This window comes from Notamacropus eugenii, chromosome 5 (assembly GCF_028372415.1).
Source record: "Notamacropus eugenii isolate mMacEug1 chromosome 5, mMacEug1.pri_v2, whole genome shotgun sequence".
NCBI lineage: Eukaryota > Metazoa > Chordata > Mammalia > Diprotodontia > Macropodidae > Notamacropus > Notamacropus eugenii.
The window spans coordinates 164,173,800-164,191,472 of NC_092876.1; positions in this window are offsets into that span (position 1 = coordinate 164,173,800).

Consider the following 17,673-nt stretch of genomic DNA (forward strand, 5'->3'; position numbering starts at 1 on the left):
AACCACATCTGTAGCTTACAAAGCTTTACTTTATTTTCTGGATTTCTCCCTTTTTGTGAGGACACTGACCACTTGAGAGAGATGGTTTGTTTTTCTTTTCCTCTTACTATTTAAAGCATTGTTAGAAAAGTTATAAAGTGTTTGGCCTCATAGGATTTGTTTCAGATGTTTATATCAAGTTTCAGATAAAATATTTTTTGTTTGGCTTTCTGGTCTGCTATTGTCTTATACCCTATTTTGCTACTCTAGTTCACCTTCTTACAGATTTTCTTTCTAGATCTTTGTCTTACTCAACTGAGACTCATGGCCAACTTGCTCTTATCTTTTTCTGGCTTTAGCTATGTAACTCCAGGCAATTTTTTTTTGCCTTCAGTTTATCTATAAAATGGGGATAATAGATAATTTCTCTACCTACTTAGGATCATAGGATTATAGATTTAGAGTTGGAAGTAACCTCAAAGGCCATTTAATTCAACTCCTTTTCCTACAGATTGGAAACTTTGACTCAAGGTGGTTCAAAGCTTTGCCTAAAGTCTCATTACTAATAAGTGTTAAAGAGCAATATTTGAACTCAGGGTCTCTGTTTCCGAATAAATTGTCTTTCCATTGAGCTATGATACCTCACAGGGCTGCAATGAAGAAAATATCTTTAGGGATTAGTGTGATTCCTTATAATTATTATTTTTTTGTGGGAGAGGTAGGAATGGGATGTCTCAGTATAAGGATGTCTCAGTGTGGAAACTCTCTCCATCAATGCAGACTGGCCATTTATTTGAAACTTATAGGCTTAAAGAGTTGTCTTGGACACTGAGAAGTTAAACTACCATAGGCAGGACTTAAAATCAGATCTTCTTAACCATCTATACATTATACACACTGCCTCTCTTGATTATTCTCATTATGCTTTTTATCCACTAAATATTTCTATTAAGCTGAATTATGTCCTGAATAATCTAAGTAAGCAATCCAAAGTTGTTACCAATGTCACTTAGCTCCAGACCCTATATAGTTTTTCTTCAGACAAGGAATTTCTCTAGAGTGTCAGTTACAATCTTCCTTGAACCTGTTGTCTCAGAGCTGAATTTTCAGTTTTAATTGCTAGAATCCATTTTCTACAGTCTGAGCTTTCCCAAAGAAGAGCTAGTGGAGAAAACAGTCTTTGTTCTGTAGGGAGTGATTGAAACAGACTAAAAAAATTAATGGCTTCAAGTGGCCTTTTGAAAATGGATCATGGATAAATTTGAAAAAGAAAAATAACACCAGATGTTAAGTGGATGAAAATTGTGGCCAGAGATGCTGGGATGCTTGGTAAAAATGGTTTTTAATGAAATATTCACAGCCTTATTTTAAAGAATCTTGTCTTCATCACTAAGCAATTGGCAACGCTCTAACTTCTAAATGAATGATAAACCACTTTCCCTTCATGTTTCCTCTTCTACATGAATCTGAATTTAGATGAAACATACAAAAGAATAAAAAAGGAAATAAAAAAATTTAGCCTGGTAGCAATTAAGGGTGCAGATTTAGAACTAATGCCTGAGAAATATGACTCAGCACTTGGAATTGTGAGAAACAACTCTCTGGTAACATTCATTCCAGAACAGTGCACATTAGAATGAGTGAATGGTATTTTGTGGGAATAATTATTTATTGATACTAACAAAATAACTCATATTTGTATAGTTCTTTGAAGTTTACAAAGTGTCTTACTCACAACAACCTTGTAAGGTAGGTGGAGATAATGGCTCACATTTACACGGTACTTTTTGTTTTATGGTAATTGATAATAGCTGACATTGATTTTGTATCCATAGTACTTAGCACTGTGGCTAACAGTGTTATTGTGCAGTCATTTCAGTCATATCTGAGTCACCATGACCCCATCTGACTCTTGGCAAAGATACTGAAATGGCTTGCCATTTCCTTCTCCAGCTCATTTTACAGATGTGGAAATTGAGTCAAGGAGGGTTTAGTGACTTGCCCAGCGTGAGACAGCTAGTAAGTGTCTGAGGCCAGATTTGAACTCAGAAAGATGAGTCTTCCTGACTCCAGGCCTAGCACCAATAGCTGCCAGTTTATACGTATATAAAACACATAAACAGATGAAAGGTAACCTTGCAGAAGAAGGCACTGGCCTCTCAGAGACCAGGAAGGGCCTCATGCAGAGGCTGGTATTTGAAGGAAATTAGGAATTTCAAAAGGCAAAGGTTGGTAGGGAGAGCATTTCAAGCATTCAAGTTAACTGGTGCCGGTGTGTCAATGGAAGATGGAGTTTTGTGTATGAGGAAGAGCAAGAAGGACATTTTGGTTGGATTGTAGAGTATGCAGAGAGAACTGATGTCTCATAAGAATAGAAAGGTAAGATGAGGCCAGGTTGCAAAAATCTTTATTATAGAGAACTGTGTATGATTGCTGTCATGAGGGGAACCTCTCAGATCTGTTGGACCTAGACTGGAGCCAAGCTTGTGGCCTGGCCCTTCCAGTGGGCTCTATGTTTGACTCTTTACTAAGGAATATGTACCACTAGAAGCCATGGACTAGGGGTCCAGCCAGGAGCCTCTGGTCCTTTATCAAGGGGTCAAATCAATGCTCCCAAGTTGGAGACTCATTTCTTGGGGAGTTCCCCAAACTATACTTATTACATTTGTATTTGATCCTAAAGTTAATAGATAGCCACTGAATTTTATGGAGTGTGTGTATGTGACTTGGACAGATCTGCTATTAAAAAAAAATAACTTCGAGGGCTATGTTGCAGATGGATGTATTAATGTGGGGAAAAACTCGAGGCAAGAATTTCAGTAGTCTAAGTGACAAGGGATAAAGGCTTGAACAAGAATGGTGGCCATGTAAGTAAAGGGAAGGGGACAGATGTGAGAGATGCTGTGAAGGTAGAAATGACAAGATTTGTCAAGATTTGGGGTAAGGGAGAGTATGTGAGATGACTCCCAAATTACACACTTGGGTGATTTGAAAAATAATGATATGAAATCCAGAATCTGAGAGGAATGGACTGTGGTGATGGTAGTGATTAGGGATAAAATGTGTTCTCTTTTGGATATGTACAGTACCCCTTCCATAACACCATGCTACTTTCCTTCACAAACTCTTTCCTGAGAGTAACCCTGTCAGTTGGGTAGTGTAAGTATTATTATGTTATCTCTATTATACTAATAAGGCAACTGGGATTCAAGTGGTAAAATTACTTTAGTGGAATAGTTAGTTTAGTTCTAGAGCCAAGCCATAAACCCAAATCTTTTAATTCCAAGTTTGATGCTTTTTACATTTTACCACAAAAAAAGGAACAAATAGACCAATTGGAGGAACTCACCATTTGAACTGAGAGTCAATAATCAAGTGTGGATGTTAATATTTTGAGAATGTGTGTTCTACATTCCCTCATAAAAGTCCTACTCCTGGATTCCCAAAGACTATTTATGGTTATTCAGTCCTTTTCAGTCACAGACTCTTCATGACCCCATTTGGGGTTTTCCTGGCAAAGATACTGGAGTGGTTTGCCATTTCCCTCTCCAGTTCATTTTATAGATGAGGAACTGAGATGAACTGAGGTAAACAGGGTTGCATAGATAGTAAGTGTCTGAGACCAGATTTGAACTCAGAAAGCCCAGCACTCTGTCCATTGTGCCACCATACCGGTTCCAATAGCTGATTCCATTAGTAGAATATAAATTCTGGCAAGGTCCTACCAACCTGGAAACCTTTTAAATAGAGAGAGATTGCTTGTTGCCAGAAAGTAGATGACTAGGTAATGAATACAGGCACAGTATGGTTGTGATCCAAGAGTGAATGGTGGTGAATGTTTAATAAGTTTAACCTGTGTTATTAACATTTTCTCCATAATTTTCTAAGTCTAGACCAATGGTATTAAACTCAACTAGAAACAGGGCCAATAAACCACAAATAAGGATTCTTGTAGGTTATATATTAACTTAGAAAACCACATGTCAATATTATTTATATTTCATTGTATTTTTATTATTTTGTTAAATATTTCCCAATTATATTTTATCCTGGTTCCTTTGCTTTAGGGAGTGCTGTGGCTCTGTGGGTAGCCATCCAGTAGACACCTCTGGTCAAGGTAAAAAAACCAAAACAATAAATTAAGCTTTGATTTGTTGAATTTGCTGATTTCTGTGGTGTAAGTGCTTGCACTGTTAGCACACAGTGCTTCGTCATAGTAGATATTTAATAATGTTTATTGATGGACACTGAAAATTCTAGGATGGGCTCTCACAAGCTGGTATAGACTGGCTCCAATATATTACTGTTTATCAAGGGGAGAGAGAACTCAACCCAAGGAGATAATGGTTCCTTGGAACATCTTCTTTCCTGATTATACAAAATGAGGTTTTAAGAGCAAGGTAGGCTATTACATTAGTAATTACAATAATGAGAGGCCTAATCATGCTTTATAATTTGCAAATGTTTGCACAGCCAGTATCTCATTGGATTGTCATTAAAAGCAAAGGAAGCCCCAGGATCCTGGTAAAGATAAAGAGCAGATAAAGAACTACTGGAAATTTAATTAAAAAAGAAATATAGTGAAATCTGGGCAAGAAATTGAGAAATTGAGGAAATTATTAGCACAATACTGAAGAGACATGCATCCTGTGCCTTTCAGGGCCTTTCAGGGCCTTGGTTTTCTTATCAGTAAAAGGAACTGGCTAAAGGAAATGATCTCTTAGCTCCCCTTCAGCTTTAACATTTTGTGATTTTTAGTGAAGAAGCATTGGAAACTCCTCCAAGGCAAGTCTTTTTTCTTCCCCATAATAGCTACATAGCACTGGGCCCATAAAAAATACTCAAAAGAGGTTTAGGGGCATGATCTCAGCAGTTCTCAAAGTGTGGTCCAGGACTCCTATAGGCCCTGAGAAACTTTTCAGGTGGTCCAGGGATCAAAACTATTTTAATAATAATATTAAGACATTTTCCTTCCTAATATAAAAAATATTAATAGATATAACCCACATGAACAAAAGCCCTTTACACATGTCTTCAATAATTTTTAAGTGTTAAAGGGATCCTGCTATCAAAAAGTTTGAGAGCAGCATAACTTGAAGAATATAGATTTCAGTTATTTCATAGAACCACAAAATCTCAGAATTGGGAAAGAACTGGGGTTGACAAATTCTGGGACCAAATCTGCCCACCTCCTGTTTATGAGCAGCTCTTGAGCCAAGAATATTTTTGCATTTTTAAATGTATTTTTAAAAAACACTTGAAACCCAGTTTTCTTATCAATATAATAGGGATAACATAATAATACTTGTACTACCCAACTTACAGGGTTGCTGTAATTTTGTCATACATTTTAAATAGTTTGTTTAGTTCTAACCATAGCTTGCTGACTCCACCCCCAATCTAGAACAACCCATGACCTGTACAGAAATCCCCTCCACAATATACCTGACATGTGGTTATTCAGCCTCTTCTTGAAGATCTTTATGGGGGACCACTGCTACTGAAGCAGCCCATTCCACTTTTGAGTATTTATTGTAGTTCAGTCATGTCCAACTCTCCTTGACCCTATTTGGGGTTTTCTTGGCAGAGATACTGGAGTGCTTTGTCATTTCCTTCTCCAACTCATTTTACAGATGAGGAAACTGAGGCAAACAGGGTGAAGTGACTTGCCCAGGTTCACGCTGCTAGTAAGTGTCTAGAACAGATTTGAACTCAAGAAGATGAGTCTTTCTGACTCCAGGCCCTGTACTCTATCCACTGGGTCACCTTGCTTTCCTCCTCTTTTGAGTAACTTGAATTATTTGGAAAATCATAATAATTAAAGGTGGGAGTTTCCTCTCATTCTTTCTAATTTTTGTTTTGCTTTCTAGGAACAAAGTAAACTAGTCTAATTCCTCTTCTAGGTTGTTGTTGTTAGTTTATCCTTTGTTCTTGAAGAGGACTATGACATTAGGACCATGACTCTCAAGAGTATTGGATTTAAGTGAGGCAGGGCTGTGCAAAGTCACCAGCCTCACTTTCTTCTCTGGAGTCATCTGGGTCCAGCGGCAAGACATGGGTTGGGATGACCAGTGATGGTCCTCCCTCTTCGAGGTGATGATTTTTCAAATGCTAGAAGATAGTGACCACATCTCCTCTGTCTCTTCTCAAGGCTACGTGTCTCCAGTTTCTTCAATTGATTCTCGTATTTCATAATTTGGAGTCTTTTCACTATTCTGATTGCTGTCCTTTGGATGCTCTTTAGCCTACTGAAATCCCTCCACAAATGTGATGCCCAAGACTGAATGGTGTGGCTTAGGTACACTAGTGAGATTTAGTCCCAGACATTTCTGTTCTATTTATGAATCCTACTATTCCATTAATATTTTTTTGGCTGCTGTATCTTACTGTTGACTCATGTCAAACTTGAAATCCACTGAAGTCCCATATCTTTTCCAGATGAAATTGTTTAGCCCTATTTATACCTCTAATGTTTTGTGAAACTGATATGGAATCCAGATATGAACTTTATACTTATTACATTTATCTTATGAGATTTGACCCAATATCTGAGCACAGAATGATCTTTTTGCGTGCGTTGTCATCCTGATTCTTATCTAATGTGTTATCTCTCCTTCCTAGCTTTGTGTTACCTGCAAATTGGATAAAAATGCCTCATATGCCTTTATAAAAGTTTCTGATAAAAGTGTTAAATTGTGCAAGGACCAGTATGGTCCTCCATTACCTACTCTTAGCATATATCCTTTTGGTTTTTCTTGTGTCCAACACTTCATGACTGCATTTGGGAGGTCCTTGGCAAAGATATTGGAGTGGTTTGTCATTTCCTTCTCCAGCTCATTTTACAGATGAGGAAACTGAGGCAAACAGGGTGAAATGACTTGCACAAGGTCACAGAGCTAGGAAGTGTGTAAGGCTGCATTTTGAACTTAGGAAGATGAGTTTTCTTGACTCCAGACCCAGCACTCTATACACTATGCCATATAACTGCCCATTGTTTTGTTTACAAAATGTTTTATTGATTTTTTTTTGGTTTTTATATCATAATCATTTCCAGATTAAACTCATTTCCCTTCATGCCTTCATGATCTTTCCTGTGTAACAAAGAGAAGTAGTTAAGCAAAACCAAGCAACACAGATATCATATTTGGCAGTGTATGCATCTCTCCATTTCTATGGTCCCTGATTTTTCCAACAGAAGGAGGGTGGTGCATTTCCTTATTTGTCTCTTTGCTAGGGTGTGAAAAAGAAAACACTGAGTGCATAAGAAAGGTGAGAGTACTGTATAAGGTCTAAGGAAGGAGAAATTGCCTGTGACCACTAGTTGGTAACCCATTTGTAGGCCTGGACCAACAGTGATTACCATTGTAAGGTCCAGAATTCCCCTGACTGGGGAGCCCTACTCCTCCCCATGACTGTGGGATGTCATGGGATGGTCTTTTTAATACCAAAGGAAGAGGCCAAGGAGCTCAAGATTAATTATGGGTACTAGTTTAATCAATCATTACGAATACTTACAAACAGGGGCAATCTGAGTTGGCTGCCAGACAATTTTGTGGATCCCCTACTGAAGAACCCCCCAAAATCCCTGGTAAATATAGAAAACTGACAAAGGCAGGAGGCACTAGAGAGTGCATCACTACTGATTGGTGGATATTTTTGGTTTTCTATTTAGTAATGAGCTTGGGCTCAAGCCAATGTTGTAATCATGTCCCAGTCATAACATTCTTGTTTTGGCTTTCATAGGTCATAGTATCTTAAGTTTTGACTCAGAATCTGAGTTAAGATTTAGTATCTAAGTTACAATTTGTAAACAAACCATGTTTGGACTTCCACCTTTCACAGAGTTGAAGTTTTTATGTATTTTCACTTATTACTGTATTTTAGGGCTTTTTCCCAATTCAAACCCTACAACCATAGATCAGACTTGTGAGGACCTGCTAGGAGATCCTCAATTTATACTTGTCACATTGAGTAGACCATACTTGGTAACCGTTAGACAGATGGAACATTGGATAGAATGCAGGAACTTGAGTCGAGAAAACTTGAGTTCAGATCTGACCCCAGATTTATAAGCTGTATAAACCTGGGTCAGTCACTTAATCCCTGTTTGCCTCAGTTTCCTCATTTGTAAAATGAAAATAATAGCACATACCTCCTGAGTTGTTGTGAGGATAGATTAAATAATATTTGTAAAGTGTCTGGCTCATAGCAGGCATTATATAAATGTTAGCTATTATTATTAATTATTATTTCTTTTCTGTTGTATAGTTTGGCCATTTTAGTTGTTTCTGACTCTTTGTGACCCCCTTTTTTTACTCTTCTTGGCAAGGATATTGTAGTGGTTTGCCATTTCCTTCTCCAGCTCATTTTACAGATAGGGAAACTGAGGCAAACAAGGTTAAGTGACTTGCCCAGGGTCACATAGGTAGTAAATGTCTGCGGTCTTATTTGAAATCAGATCTTCCAGGCCTGAAATCCAGGCCTAGCACTATATCTACTGTGCCACTTAGTGGCCCCATGTTGTTTATAGACCATGTCACTATTTTCTTCCTGAAGAGTGCAACACATACTGGTTAGATAAAAATGTAAGAGTGATTCTTGTCTGGCTTACTAATATATGGAGTTTTATGTGTTTTGTTTTATTTTTTAAATCTACAAATTCTGGAAGAATTTAACTGAGCAATTAAAAAAATGTGTTTATTAGATGGACAGATATTATCTAAGAAGACATATTTGCCCTAGAGAAGGAAAACAGCAGTATTAGAAAATGCTGCCATCCTGACTCAGAACTGTGGTCCATATGCTTCGTATTTAGTCTCTGACAGTGATTTCCATGGGGATCATTAGAGGGTAATATGGCTTCCTTTTAGGCAGTAGGCTACACTAGGATATAAACCTTATTTTACAGTTAAGTAAACTGAGGATTTCTCTACTCCACTCACTGTTCACTGTGACACCTGATAGTGGCTGGAAAACAAGGCAGACCCCATCCCTGTTTATTCTGGTGAATATAAAAAGAATGAGTGGCCTCCCTCCTCTATCCTGGCCTTTGCCTTTGGGGTGAAGAGTATCTTTTCAGAGCTTAGACTTTGCTAGGGGAAGATATATCTCTGACATGTCCAGTTGGAGTTCAAAATGCTTTTTAACTATGTTAAGAAGCAATATCTCCCGGATTTATTTGGCCATAGAACGCTTTATGTCTTAAAACTTAATGTTTCAAAACCCATGAACACACAGACATGGATGTTCTGGGGGTATGGAATATCATGGGATAAAGGAGGGCTAAAAAAGGGTAAGAAAAGTAAGGGACATTATTTTCCTTATTGAGAGTAAACATTAGGATGTAGGACAGTGCAAGGAATTTATTTCATAAATAGTCATAATTGACTAAAGAGTCTACTCTTTGGTTCAGGGATTCCCTTCTGGTGAAATTATTGCCAGGTGGTCCTTGAAGTTATTACCACGATTGATTTCTTGAAATATAGCTTTGAAAAATAGGCTTTAAAGAAAGCTCATCCTGTTTTAAATGGAGCTACCTGACCAAACCTTTGAACCCAAATCATTATGGCTTTCATTAAATGACCAATAACAGGTCCAGTCCAAGCTTCTGTGGCTCATTGTTAAGATTTTGATGTCTTAGAATGAGTGTGACTAGTAATTGTTTTCTGTTCTGGCCAGAAACTCTGAGGCTCTTCCCCTCCCAGACTGATATCTTTGGTATGGCAAATTGGATCATCTTTTGTCTCAGTTCTTACTCAGCTGTTAGTCATTGGATGGGTGTGATCTCAGACAAACTGAGACCAGGGAAAGACTTTAATTTATAAAGACCAAGGTTACCCACTGCTTCCTGGGCCATCACTAGTTGTCTTGACCTTTGTCGTGTCATTGGAATCTGGTAACTCTGGAGGAGAGAGTGTCTCTGCGCAGCTTTGCCTCACTCAAATCCAGTTCATGGGCAAATCAAGACATCATATTAGTGATGTCATTGGTTGTCCTTGAGGACAACAACAGTAACAGGTACCACTATTAATCTGGTCTCAGGGATCCTCATTGCAAGTAGGGAGCACTGTGGAAAATAATTAATCACTGTGGGATTGGTCTTCCACAACCTACTTGACAAAGAGACCCCAGATTTTTGCATTTTATCATAGGTTTGACCATGCCTTCCCCCTCACCCTGCTAGCAGCATTGGAAGGTGACTTTTGGCAGAAGCACATGGTGGTGGTGGACATGTGTTTGCACATAGCCTGAGAGGGGAGATGGCCAGAGTGGTGTTTCCCACCTTAACAGGTGATAGTAACCACAGCACTGAAAGGTTTTCTGCAGATGCACATGGCAGAAATAAACATGTGAGTACCCACTCAATCTAAAAAGGAGTCTCAGCTTTGGCAGTTATCTTATAGGTAGCCCTGAGTTCAATAGTTTCTGAGTTTGAGAGCCCAGGCTCTGGACCTTTTAGAGTGAGATTTCCTGAATGCAGTGTCTTTTGTGTAGCAAGTCCTCCATCCCCCATTTAAAAAATTCTGAACTTAACAAACATCAAAAAATCAAGTAGTTTCATGTACACAGTAGGACAGAGGAGGTTAATAATAATAATGGTTAATATATTGCTTACTATATGATAGGTACTATGCTAAGTGCTTTACATGTATTATCTCATTTGATTCTTACAATAACTGTTGGAGGTAAATACTGTTATCACCCCCATTTTAGGGATGAGAAAACTGAGGCAAACAGGGTTAAATGACTCAACCGGAGTTACACAGCTCAAAAGTATCTGAGACAGGATTTGAACTCAAGTTTTCTTGACTCTAGGCCAGGGGTTCTATATACTATTCCATCTGGCTGCCTCTATAACTGCAAACCTTTATTATGTACAACTTGTTTTTCTTTGAAAGTGTATAATAAATTTAGCATTACTTTCAAAGCTGTTCTGTTGTTTTTATCCCTTCTGGTCTTTCTTCTGTTCTCTTCTGTGCATTTCAAAAATATGTTTCAGTGACTCTCTTTTTTTTCTTTTTGGCAGCTCTATTCCTCTTTTCTACTTCCTCACTTCTCTCTCCTCTTTAATCAAGAAAAAAAAGAAAAGAAAAAATTTTTGTAATAAATATATGTATATGCATATATATACATTATATATATATACATATATATGTGTATATATATATATATATATATATATATATATATATATATATATATATATATATATATATATATATATATATATATATACATAATCAAGCAAAACAAATTCCTACATTGGTTACGTCCAAAAAATGTGTCTCATTCTGGCACATTCTTCTGGTATAATCCCCTATCTCTCTGTCTTGAGGTAAGTGGATAGCATGCTTCATCATTGATCCCCTGGACTTGTAGTTGGCCATTGATCAGAAATCTTGTCTATCAACATTGCTTCTCTTAACAATATTATTGTTATTGTATAAATTTGTTCTATTGGTTCTGCCCACTTCTCTCTCTTTTGTGGGAAACACAGTGAAATACTCAGATAGCACAAGTTTGATGGAAAGAGGGCTGCCTATTCAGTTTTTCCCAAAATATGTTTAGCTTTTAAGGTGATCTGAAGCCAAGGTGTGGCATTGTGAGTCTGGAAGGAATTGTGTAGAACTCTGTGGGAAAAAGGGATTACATTGGAATGTTAGAGTGTTGCCCCAGTACTAATGTTAACTTCCTTTCTCTTCCAAAAGGTGAAGAGTTGATGGGCACATTTTCTGTGCACTGAAAAAAAGAGCTGTCCCATACCTGATACACAGTTAGTACCTTGAGTTCCTGTATGGGAACTGAGATCCTTGGGACTAAGGACCCATCCATGTCACCCCAGCATTTGGGGGGAAACTTGGGCTGTGGATTACATACAGGAATATATTACTATTCATTTAGGGGCTCAAGGTAATGAAAAATCTCAAGGACTAGCCAGGAAACGGTCTAAGAAACAAGAAGACTGATGGTGTTTGTAGGTGCTGAGTTTTGTGGTTGAAGGCAGTATTCTGTCCAAACCTGCCCTGCAACTTCTAAACCATATCGTTACTCTTTTCTCCTTATCATGGAGTCATATTCCAAGTCTATCCCATATTCTGTTCACCTGAATGTAAACTCCTTGAGGTCAGGGTAGGCACTTGAAAAATGCCAGTTGGATTGTATTGTATTGTGTAGACTGTCCCTTATGCTAAGAACACACTTCCTCTTCATTTTTGCCTTTGAAACTTTTCTCTTCAAGTCCCAGGTCAAAGATAACCCCCTCCATGAAGCCTTCCCTAGTTTCTTCTGACTGAAAGTGATCCACCCTCTTTTAGATTTTGTACTGTGCATGGTCTGGCACTTTCTCTTACTCTGTCTGCCTCTGTCTCTCTGTCTCTCTCTGTTTCTGTCTCTCTTTCTCTCTGCCTGTCTGTCTCCGTCTGTCTGTTTCTGTCTCTGTCTCTGTCTCTGTCTGTCTCTGTCTCTGTCTCTCTCTGTCTCTCTCTGTCTCTCTCTGTGTCTCAGGTGTTGCAGCTTCCGTATTCGACTGTTAAGTTCCTTGAGGGAAAAGATTATGTCATCTTTCAGAATTTTATCTCCAGTTTCTGGTTACAGAGTGTAACTCAAGTATTGAATTTGTAAGTTGGAAATTTCACTTTTTCTTTTATTTGGATAGCAGATGGCACAGTATATGATAAACCCTTCATTATAAATCATAAGACCCGAGTTCTAGACCTAACTCCACCATTTTCAACAAATATTTATTCCACACCTACTATTGGAGGCATTCCTTACATCCCTTCCCCTTCTTTCAGTTTACATGCCCAGCCAACACACTGCCTACTTCAGAACCTGGCCACATCTCACCTGTGCTATTTCAATTGCCTCTGCCTTGGTCTTCAGATTTCACTCTCTTTACTCTTTCTCTCTTACACATAGCTACTAAATTAATATTCTGGCCATGTCCCTCCCCTGTTCAAATACCTTCAGTGACTTCTGTTAACTCCAGGATAAATATAAACTTTGTAGACTGGCATTTAGTCACCTCCATCAAAAAAATCCCATTTTCTGTGAAAAGCCTTTCCTGATGCCCCTCAATGCTAGTGCCTTCTCATTGTTGATTTATTTCTAATTTATCCCGCACAAAGCTTGTTTGTCCATAGTTGTTTGCATGTTGTCTCTCCTATTAAGCTTTGAGCTCCTTGAGAACTGGGACTGTTTTTTGCCTTTCTTTGTATTGCTAGGGCTTAGCAGAGTGCCTGGTACAGAAGTGTCACTAAATAAATAGTTATTAACTGACTGACTCTTATTTTTCCCCACTTATTTTTCTAGGTATTTTTCAGGTTATTTCCCTTCATAAAATCTATATTCCAACCAGACTGCCTTATGAGCCTCTCCTTGAACGTGATAGCCTGTCTTCTTCCTCTATGTCATGCTATGGGCTATTCCATACCTGGAATGTACTCCCTCTTTAACTCTTGCCTTTTAGAATCACTAATTTCCATCAGTGCTCATCTCTGGTGCCATATCCAAGAGAAAGCCCTTCTGGATTCCTCCATTTGTTAATGTTCTCTTGATCCTGGAACTCTCTTGCTTTCACTTATTTATGTATAAATGGTAAATTAAAAATGTACAAATGACCCCACCCTTAAGATGTAAATTCCTAGAGGTCAGGGATTATTATATTTTTTTAGTATCCCTTCCCTCCTTTCCCACCAGTGCCTTGCATATAATAAGCGCTCAATATATGTTTATTGAATTGAGTTTGATTAAAGGGAAGTCACTTCATCTCTCCATGCCTGTCCAATCTGTCATCAGTGAAAAAGAGATAATAATTTTTATGTAACAGAAAGAGCTAGGTGGCACTGGGCTTGGAATCAGGAAGATTCCTCTTCTCGAGTTCAAATCCAGCCTTAGGCATTTACTAGCTGTGTGAGCCTGGGCAAGTCACTTAACCCTGTTTGTGTCAGTTTTACTTTTGTAGAAAACCCCCAAGTGGGTGAACAAAAATTCAAATATAACTGAACAATAAGAAAATGTAGCTGAAAGATGAATTGGGCCCAAAATTGAAGCGAGAGAGGTGAGCAGCCTGGATTACCTTCAGGAAATTGCAAAGCTCCTTTAATGACCCTAAATTTCTTCCTGCGACAACAGCCCATTTTTTAAAGACCAGTATTCTATTAATATTGTAAGGCTGTGAGTCAGGGAACACTAGAGTCTCAGAAGAAATGAGAAACAGAACCACCCGGAAGTCAACAAAGAGGGATATGACAGACAGAGCAGGCTGCCCCACGTTATAGCCAAGAACAGAGGAGCAGACTAAAGGAGATTTCATTTAAGAAATGATTGCAGAAATGTTTGGCTGAGTGGGTCATGTTGAGAACATGATGAATAGCCAGTGTACCCATCTGTGCACTCTGTTGGCAGCTGTGTCTTGTCAGAGGAGAATAAGGAAGGTGCCCAGCAGTTGGATAGACCCTGCAGGGTACTTATGAGAGGACATGGATAACAATTCCACAGAACAGGCAAGCAAGGGTGGGCTCAGATCTACACTGGAGGAGAAAATGCCCATTGAGGAGACCATCAATCCAATGGAATATCTCCATATAGTTGTTTAGAGAACCAAATGAGGTAATGTTGAATGGAAAAGTGTTTGAATTTTCACTGGGATTAACTCAAATTCAGGACAAAGAGAATTAAAAGGAATTTATTATAACTATGTTAAGGTAGCAACATGTTGATGGACTAATCACTGGGTATCAACAAATGGCTTCCAGATGGGCTAGTTTTTATTGATAACTTTTGTAATGAGGCAGAGAGAATCCGGATAGGTTCATGTCAGTAAAAGGGGCTGAACCCTTGCATTTTGGTTCGTTCTTAAGGTAGCAAGCACATGGCAATTTACAGGTAGGGGTATAAACATCACAGGTAGAGGTATATGACAAAGAGCATGTAAAAAGCTGCAAAGTTGGTGTCACCTTCTTCAATAGAGCCTCCTTCAACATTGACTGATAAGCAAGGATGAAGACAATAGGTCACTGAGTCAAGGTAACTTTCAATAGTAATATATACATCAAAGTCCTTTGAAAGTGTGAATACAGGAAAAAAGCAATTATTAAGCACTCACTGAACCCTGTGTTACTTGCTGAGGGTATAGATCCAAAAAGAGAAAGCCTCTACTCTCAAGAAATTTGCATTCTAATGAAGGGAGATAATGAATATAGGAGAATGGTGGCTAAGGAGGATACGTTGGTATGGAAAATTACAGGCATGGAGGAGTACATTGAGACATCCTTTCAAGGATTAATGACAGTACTGATTTGATTATGGTTCAAGAACTGAGAAGAATAAACATGTTACAGCAAGGCGGGGATTGAAGGAATGACTGAGGATGGGCCTTGATGTAGTAGGTGACTGAGGCAACCCTAAATCAGTATAGCAGGGCCTCAGACTGGGAATTTCTGGCAGTGAAAGGGTTAAGCCCTCTAGGACATAATTTCTGATCCACACAAAAAGCTGAGTAGTGAAGTATACTAGGGATGGGCCTAAAAACAACAAAGCACTAGATGAATGGAAAATATGATAATAATCTAATCTAAACGGACATTTCATCATCTTCAAGGAAGGCCCCCTTAGTTTGAGTTTATGTGCAGCTGGTGAACATGTACACAATGCCTCCATTCATAACTTTCATGATTTCTTCTTCTTGTCCTTTGAGCACATTCAACCTTGATTTTCCCAGGCCTGACTGATGTATTTTTCATTTATAACGCAATTCAGCTCATTCCCTTTGATCTCTATGTATTTCTGGGTTTCTATACTTTCAGTTAGTTGTGATTTCCTACACTTGAAGGCAGCAAAGTATTGTTAGTAGAAATAATAATAGCTAACATTTATATAGCACTTATATAGCTAGGTGTCCCAGTGGATAGTGTGCTTGGCCTGGAGTCAGGAAGATTTGTCTTCCTGGGTTTGAATGGAGCCTCAGACACTTATTCCCGTTTGCCTCAGTTTCCTCATCCGTAAAATGAGTTGGAGAAGGAAATGCCAAACTACTCCACTCTATCTGCCAAGAAAGCCCCACATGACATCATGGATACAACTGAAAAAACAAAAGACTGAACAAAAGCAGTAATAACACATAGCACTTGAAAGTTTGCAAAGTACTTTATAAACTATCTCATTTTATTCTCACAACAACCCTGGGAGGTAGGTGCTTCATTTTATAGATAAGGAAAATGAGGCAGACAGAGGTCAAGGTGCTCAGGTGGGGGCAGGGCTGCCACACAGGGTTCAGTTACCTCAGGGGGTTTACAAGGAGACCTTCAACAATGGATATGGGGGCCCTACTTTGGGAGCCTTGTCTGCTGCTGCCTCTACTGCTGCCACCTGAGGAGGTCCGAGTTATGGGGACACCCTGCTCCCTTCTTGGCCAGCCAAAAAGACCCTCTCACTGACTTTTGGCACCTGTGGGTTGAGGGATCTGTGTTGCTGCTGGAAATTCTGTCCCTGAAGCCTGCTTGGATCTGCTCCTTTCGGTGCTGTGTGGCCAAGGCTGGGCTGGGCTCTGCTCTGCATCTGGTGGGACAGACCTTTCCCGTTGGTCTTTCAGGTCACTCTGGGATAGAAATCTCCTCCACTCTGTTGTTCTGTGGCTTCTGGTGCTCTAGGATTTGTTGAGAGTTCTTCTTTACAGGTATTTTGTGGGTTGTGGGGTAAGAGCTAGTGTATGTGCATCTTTCTACTCTCCCATCTTGGCTCCACCCCCCCTTTCTATTTAAAAAAAAGCATGCCTTAGAAAAGAACAGAATTTGGAATAAGAAGACAAGCCACTTAATGCTTCCTAAGCATTTGATTCTCACCTGCAGAATGGAGGTGATAATAATAACCTTGAAAGCAGGGTTGGTGGATTTTCCCCTCTTTTCTTTGTATCCATAGTACTTAGCACAGGGCCTGGCATGCAGGAGGTATATAATAAACCCTTGTTGACTGGCATCTGTTTGGTGGTTCCAGGCTTTCTTACAGCCACTCATTTTACAAATGACAGAAGGGAGGTTCCAAGAGTGTTGAGTGAGCTTTCTATGCTTGCGCCCCTGTGTGCGCCTGAGCAGGTCCAATCCAGACCTCCTGCCTCTGTCCACTCAGCATGATATTTATCACAGTCATTGTGAGGATGAAAGCAGATTCGCTCATTATTCAACAGCCCTTAAGGAACTGCTACATGCAACACATATTGACCATGAAATAAAGAAACCTAAGTTTTAGGTTTCAAGTCTATTACTTCCTGAACATGTGACTTTGGAGCAAGTCTTTCCTCATTGGTAAATTGAGAGGACTGGACAGGGTGACTTCTAAGCCTTCTTGCCCTTCTGATATTCTAAGAAGCTATTGATTATGGAAGCTCTATGTTAATGGAAAGCAGTGGTTTCAGGGGAAAGGACCTCCTCTGCGTGTGGCTTGTGCGACCTGGAGAAAAGTAATTTTCCTGCTGTCAGGGCCTCTGTTTCCTCATTTGTGGAATGTAGGGGTTATACAAAATGGCTCCTCTAAGCCTTTAAAGCAATAATTTTTATGATCACGAATAATAATAGGATTTGCAGACTTATGATTTCAATGGTTTAGGGAGCTATCAAATGAGAAAACTCTGCAATTTATAATTTGAAACAGCTGCTTTGAACACTGCGGGGTCAAATGATGTATAGAGGCACACACAGA